Here is a 6,988-nt window from a genome sequence, read left to right as displayed (position 1 = left end):
TTTGACTTCCTTCACCTGCCTTGGGTACACAAAAGGCCAACCTAATGCTTGGAAAATAAAATACTACCGTTTTCCCTGAAAGTTATGTGGACGAGAAGAAACTTCTATTCCTAGGACGGATATGTAATCTTCCGTGCGAAAGTGTATATCTTTCCGTATATTAATTCGTAGAGTTAACGACTTTAAATACAACGACGGAAGCCATTCAAATTTGGGATTCACTGTTGACATTATAAACATTTTGAGGAAGTATGAGTTATCAACCTATTTTAACGATTTCTGTGAAACAAGACTTTTTCCAACACCTCTAATATGGAAGCGTATTGTGAAAACAACAGTGGCCGCTTTCGAGATTGTTAATTGGACAAGACGTATTAATATTGATGATGATTTTGTTGCTTTTAAAATGATCAAAAAAGAATATGCACCTCACCCTGCATGGACTATAGCATTGAAGCATCCAAACCTACGAAAACAAGCTCAATATTTAACTTCTGTTTGCTGTTTAGTAAGAAACAATGACAATGGGCAATACATTCTCTGTGACAGATGTGGTAAAATGTCTTTGGATCCATTAGTTCACGCTATTGCTTCATGTGACTATCTTGACGAAACACGTGATAACTTTTGGTGTGAAATTATAAACATCAATCTATATCTTCCTAGCAAACATGTCTGATGAAGAACTATTTTATTACTTACTTTCTTGCAATTCGGACAATTTTCCACTATAAACCGACCAATTAGATACATTCCAAGCTATATGCGTTCGATATATCCATAAATTTGGAACTTTACTACAAGATTAATATAACTGTAATATCCATTACTGACAATTACTCACTTAACTGATCATGACATTTTCTGATTTAGTTTGCCTATGTTGTTCACTTGTTTCATTTTAGTGTTATCATGTTTATTACTTTCACTCTCCTCCTGGAGGCAATAAAGAATATATATAATGCAGCATTTATTTTTATCATGCGTTAATTTTGTAGTGGAATGTCTATGAATTTTCGTTGTCTATGAATTTTCATTCAGCACTACGAAAATTGATCACGCCAAGGTTTTTTTTTTTTATTATTTGAGGTTGTAGGAGGAATTTCAATATACCATGGCTAATAAAACTATGGAAAATTTACACCCCCCTCCCCCCCCCCCCCCCCCCCCCCCCGGTAATTGGTTTTAAAAAATTCACTAAAATTAACGAACATTATCCTAAAATCAACACTTTGTTGTTACTTGATTTGAACTAGCTTTCCGTGACTTTAAGTACACTTATTTCGGTGCGATCTGTCTCCTGTATTTGTGTGTCTCGTTCCAATCTTTTGATGTATCCAAATGCAACTGATGTTTACAGTTTGTTATTCTGTTCTGCTGTTACACCACTGTTCCAGGGTATAAGGGGGCTCACAAACCCCTAATCATTCTGTATGTGACAGAGCCTGTCCAAGGTCAGGTTTACAATCGGAGAATGAAAGTCAGGTGTACAATCGGAAAACGAAATTCAGGTGTACAATCGGAAAACGAAATTCAGTTGTAAAATCGAGAAATGAAAGTCAGGTTTACAATCGGAAAATGAAAGTCAGGTTTCAATCGGAAAATGAAAGTCAGGTGTAAAATCGGGAATTGAAAGTCAGGTTTAGAGTCGAAAAATGAAAGTCAGGTTTTCAATCGGAGAATGAAAGTCAGGTTTACAATTGGGAAATGAAAGTCAGGTTTATAATCGGAAAACGAAATTCAGGTGTACAATCGAGAAATGAAAGTCAGGTTTACAATCGGAAAATGAAAGTCAGGTTTCAATCGGATAAATGAAAGTCAGGTGTAAAATCAGGAATTGAAAGTCAGGTGTAGAATCGGAAAATGAAAGTCAGGTTTTCAATCGGAGAATGAAAATCAGGTGTACAATCGGAAAATGAAAGTCAGGTTTACAATCGGGAAATGAAAGTTAGGTTTACAATCGGAAAACGAAATTCAGGTGTACTATCGAGAAATGAAAGTCAGGTTTACGAAAATGAAAGTCAGGTTTGCGAAAATGAAAGTCAGATTTACGAAAATGAAAGTCAGGTTTACAATCGGAAATTGAAAGTCAGGTGTACAATCGGAAATTGAAAGTCAGGTGTACAATCGGAAAATTAAAGTCAGGTTTACAATCGGAAAATAAAAGTCAGGTTTACAATTGGAAAACGAAAGTCAGGTTTACAATCGGAAAATAAAAGTCAGGTTTACAACCGGAAAACGAAATTCAGGTGCACAATTGAGAAATGAAAGTCAGGTTTACAATCGGAAAATGAAAGTCAGGTTTTCAATCGGAAAATGAAAGTCAGGTTTCAATCGGATAAATGAAAGCCAGGTGTAAAATCAGGAATTAAAAGTCAGGTGTAGAATCGGAAAATGAAAGTCAGGTTTTCAATCGGAGAATGAAAGTCAGGTGTACAATCGGAAAATGAAAGTCAGGTTTACAATCGGGAAATGAAAGTTAGGTTTACAATCGGAAAACGAAATTCTGGTGTACAATCGAGAAATGAAAGTCAGGTTTACGAAAATGAAAGTCAGGTTTACAATCGGAGAATTAAAGTCAGGTGTAAAATCGGAAATTGAAAGTCAGGTTTACAATCCGGAAATTGAAAGTCAGGTATACAATCGGAAAATGAAAGTCAGGTTTACAATCGGAAAATGAAAGTCAGGTTTACAATTGGAAAACGAAAGTCAGGTTTACAATTGGAAAATAAAAGTCAGGTTTACAACCGGAAAACGACATTCAGGTGCACAATCGAGAAATGAAAGTCAGGTTTACAATCGGAAAATGAAAGTCAGGTTTTTCAATCGGAAAATAAAAGTTAGGTGTAAAATCGGGAATTGAAAGTCAGGTTTACAATCGGGAAATGAAAGTCAGGTTTTCTATCGGAGAATGAAAGTCAGGTTTACAATTGGAAAATGAAAGTCAGGTGTAAAATTGGGAATTGAAAGTCAGGTTTAGAATCGGAAAATGAAAGTCAGGTTTTCAATCGGGATATGCAAGTCAGGTTTACAATTGGAAAATGCAAGTGAGGTTTACAATCGGAAAACGAAATCACCTCGTTTGCCGAATAGTTGATTGTTCTCAATAGCACTGAAATACTGGCTAAAAGAGGTTTTGTGTACTGAATACAAAGCAATTGATCATTAACAATTAGATATGGTTGTTTTGATGTCAGACGCCAAACAGGAAGAACAAACGAAAACCATTACCTCAAGGAAACAAACAGAAATAGTTAGAATGACTTTATATATATATATATATAAATGATATATTTAGAATGACTTTATATATATATATATATATATATATATATATAACTCGTCTAAACATCAACCCAACAATGTTAGATGTGTAAATGTGCTTTCACAAATCTTTGGTTCTTCCCTCGCCGGGATTCGAACCCATGCTACTGTGATATCGTGACACCAAATCGCCTGCACTGCAGCCATCCCGCTAGACCACACGACCACCTGGGCTCTCAAAAAAAAGAGCTTTCGCTGGCCGTGTGTTACCTTTCCACGTCAGTTTTGATCTAGCGGCGTACTACACAGTACATGATATATAAGGCATGAAGATGTTATTGTTACAGATCAGCTAAATTATCTATAGTAAAGGATCCTATATATATATATCAGGGACTTTCTATACTAATAGTTAGCATAGAAAGTCCCTGTATATATTGATTATGTATTCAAATATTTTTTTAATTTTGCTAATAATGATTTTTAGTTATCACGAGCATATTGTTCATACTGATAAAAGATGTGACTGATACAAGAAGACAACTTTCCATCCAAGTCACAGTAAAGATAAAGATGTGACTGATATTAGTGAAAATAAGACAACTCTCCGTTTAAGTCACAATCTATGAAAATTTAATAATTAAAGGTAAAGGTACTGCTATCAATCCAATTTTATTTCTTGTTTTGACGATAAAAACAAATAAAACTTCTGAGAATTGTCAGTGAGAATTTTTTCCGTAGTCTTGAGTTCAATATGCTGGTATTTTGGTTTTAAGATTAAACGTGGGTGGAAATTTTACTGGGGCATACTAAAAACAATGTACTTGATTGTTTATACTCTAGTTTTTATATCATGATCCAGGCATTGTTTGTTAGTATTGTTATTCCAAATTAAACAAAATATACTTATTAAACTATTATTATTCTTGTTTTGTTTAAGTGGTGGCGTAGGTAACTCGTCTTTTGTTTGAAGGCATTATGCTATTCATTGAAGTTATTAATGAAATATAAGTAATTGGTAGTAAGTTCTAGTTGATTGCTCAATTGAATATATAGTATTTAGATTTTAAACTACAACACGCATACACCAGAAACTAAAACCTAATTTCCTAAAGGGGTCAGCTCGTTATGTGTGAAATATAAATTATGCAGCTATCGACTAGCATCGGACACACATGAACCCATACAAATTAGAAGATGTGGTAGATTTGTCAAGGAGACAACTCTTCGTCGTATAGTCAGAGGCTAAATGACATATACACTAAATTAACATTTACAGGTCATACGGCATGGCCTCCAGCATTGAGCAAAACCTATCCCGCATTGTCAGCTGTAAAATCTAAATATGTATGTATGCATGCATGCAGTTGTTCAATGATTTATTTAACATTATAATTATATGAAATTTAACTCGTGTCATATGACTCAAGAATACCTGATTTACTTGATTTTACACTGCACAGTATGCTCTCGTCTGTATTTTTTTAATTTTTGTATTCAGAATTTAATTACGTAAGAAAAGTTATTCAAACTGTCTACCTGCAAAAAGAAAAAAAATTCAATGACATCATAACATACGATATAAGTACATTGCTTAATCAGGAATAGACTTAGTTTTTCACCTGGACCAGTTTTGAACTCGATGTTTTTTATGTAGGCCAAATATTCTAAACAGTTTAGATTTATTATGTATGAGATATATACAGGTTATTGTTGTAACAATAAGATAAACAATATGTCAGATATGTACTTTATACATATAATTGTTTGTGGAAAAGGTATGCATAATATAAGTACAAAAAAAAAAATAAACAATAAATTCTGTGATTAAAATAATTACAAAATCACTAAAGTATTTAATTGTGCAAAACTCTCATTTGCAAATCCATTAACACATTTTGACAAAAAATCACACGAAACACAACTATCTTCATTTTTCATCTGCATGTTCTTGAAAGAAATGTTTAACAGTCCGCAGTGAAAGAGGGTCTTCCGAAATACTATCAAACTGTTTACTCGAGTAGTTGTAGTACTCATATGAAGATTCTGAAAAACTTTTAAAAACTTATCATAGACATTAGACATTTTGACAGTATTTTATTATACCAATCATGGGCACTTGTCGGGCAAGATACAAAAACATCATAATACAATGATTATATATAAACATTAGTGAAATACACAATAAGTAATTTACACTATATGAATGATCTTAACTATCAATCTTTCTCTAAAATACATTTTATCATAACCGTTGACTTTTTAACCTTTTGTACCACCATTCCCAATGTCGAATTCAAAAAATCGTCTGAAAGAGATTTTACTACTAGTATATGCTTTTTGGTATTTAAAGGCAAATGTTGTTACTAGTGAACAAAAAGGCAAAGCATCATTCATAGAGGAACAAGTGATCAGTATGCTGTAGTTTCTTATTGACAACATATTTATTTAATTTGAAAGTAGACTTTTTCCAACATATTGTCGGGATTCCTATGCGAACGAACTGTGCGCTACTCCTTGCCGACCTCTTCTCATTTTTATATGAATCAGAGTTCCTTCAGACACTTGTCAATAACAAAAATATCAGTCTCTTATTTTGGATGGAATATGATAAAATATTTGTAAAATAATATTGAAACGTAGTTAATGATATCATTGGCATTAAAACGAACAAAAAATGTATGAAAAAAAGTTTTATCTAACCAAAATTTTTATAACAAAATGAAGTGTTTTTTATACAAAAAAATGCATTTTACAACTTTTACTGTAGTCGAACTTTACAATGTCAGACATTTTTAAAATCAATCTTTAGATGATTATTCACATCATGGTTGATCGTTATACGTCAAAGAATTAGTACTTTGTGTGCAGCCTCCATTCCAACGGATAACCGCATCTTAAAACGTCTTCTGATTCCTGCCATAAGTCGACTAATTTGTTGCTAAGGTAGCAGCAACCATTCTTGACGAAGGGTATTGTTTATTTCATGACGTGTTCGAACTGGTGTGTCCTTTCTTGCACTTTACGCCCAACATTGTCCCATATATGCTCGATATGGTTCAAAACCGGGCTACGATTGGGCCAAGGAAGATAAACCGAATTCCATTGGAACAATGGATCTTCCTCCACGACGCTAATTTCCAACTTTGGCGAGCTCTGCACTATATTGGATACGGGCATTTGTGTGTCTGTTCGTAGGCAAAGGTCCCCGAAATGGTATTATCGCACGATAACTAGTAGCGATGAGCCGATCTCGAACAGTTCTTATTTAAAGGCTCCTGTATGGGTCATCACTCTCTTTTTAGGATTGTATTGTTTGCAATGGGTTTCCTTCTGACCAACCTTCATTATGCTTGATTTTCCCTAGCAGATGTTATAGAGGGGTCTTCTTGACCTCGGAAGGTCTTTCACATCGTTTCTTGCCTGATTTTTATTCTCAAAACGACTTATAGTGGAATGATGATGACCAAAAATACGTGCAATTGTCACAGCGACATACCCGCTTCCCTCGTGCTGATTTTCTGCCATCTTGCTGCAGTTATGAGTTGTGGATGACCAATTACAAGGTGTCAATCACATAAATTTATAAACTTGGTTATTTTAAGTGTTGAAAACAATGAGGATAAAAACATCTGTTTTAGTTTTTACGAGTACAGTAGCTGCAGATAAGAACTGATAGAGTCGATATTTATTGATTAAACTCAGGTGATATTAAAATAATGTT

Source organism: Mytilus galloprovincialis, chromosome 14 (assembly GCF_965363235.1).
Source record: "Mytilus galloprovincialis chromosome 14, xbMytGall1.hap1.1, whole genome shotgun sequence".
NCBI classification, from domain to species: domain Eukaryota; kingdom Metazoa; phylum Mollusca; class Bivalvia; order Mytilida; family Mytilidae; genus Mytilus; species Mytilus galloprovincialis.
This window is presented reverse-complemented; position numbering follows the sequence as displayed.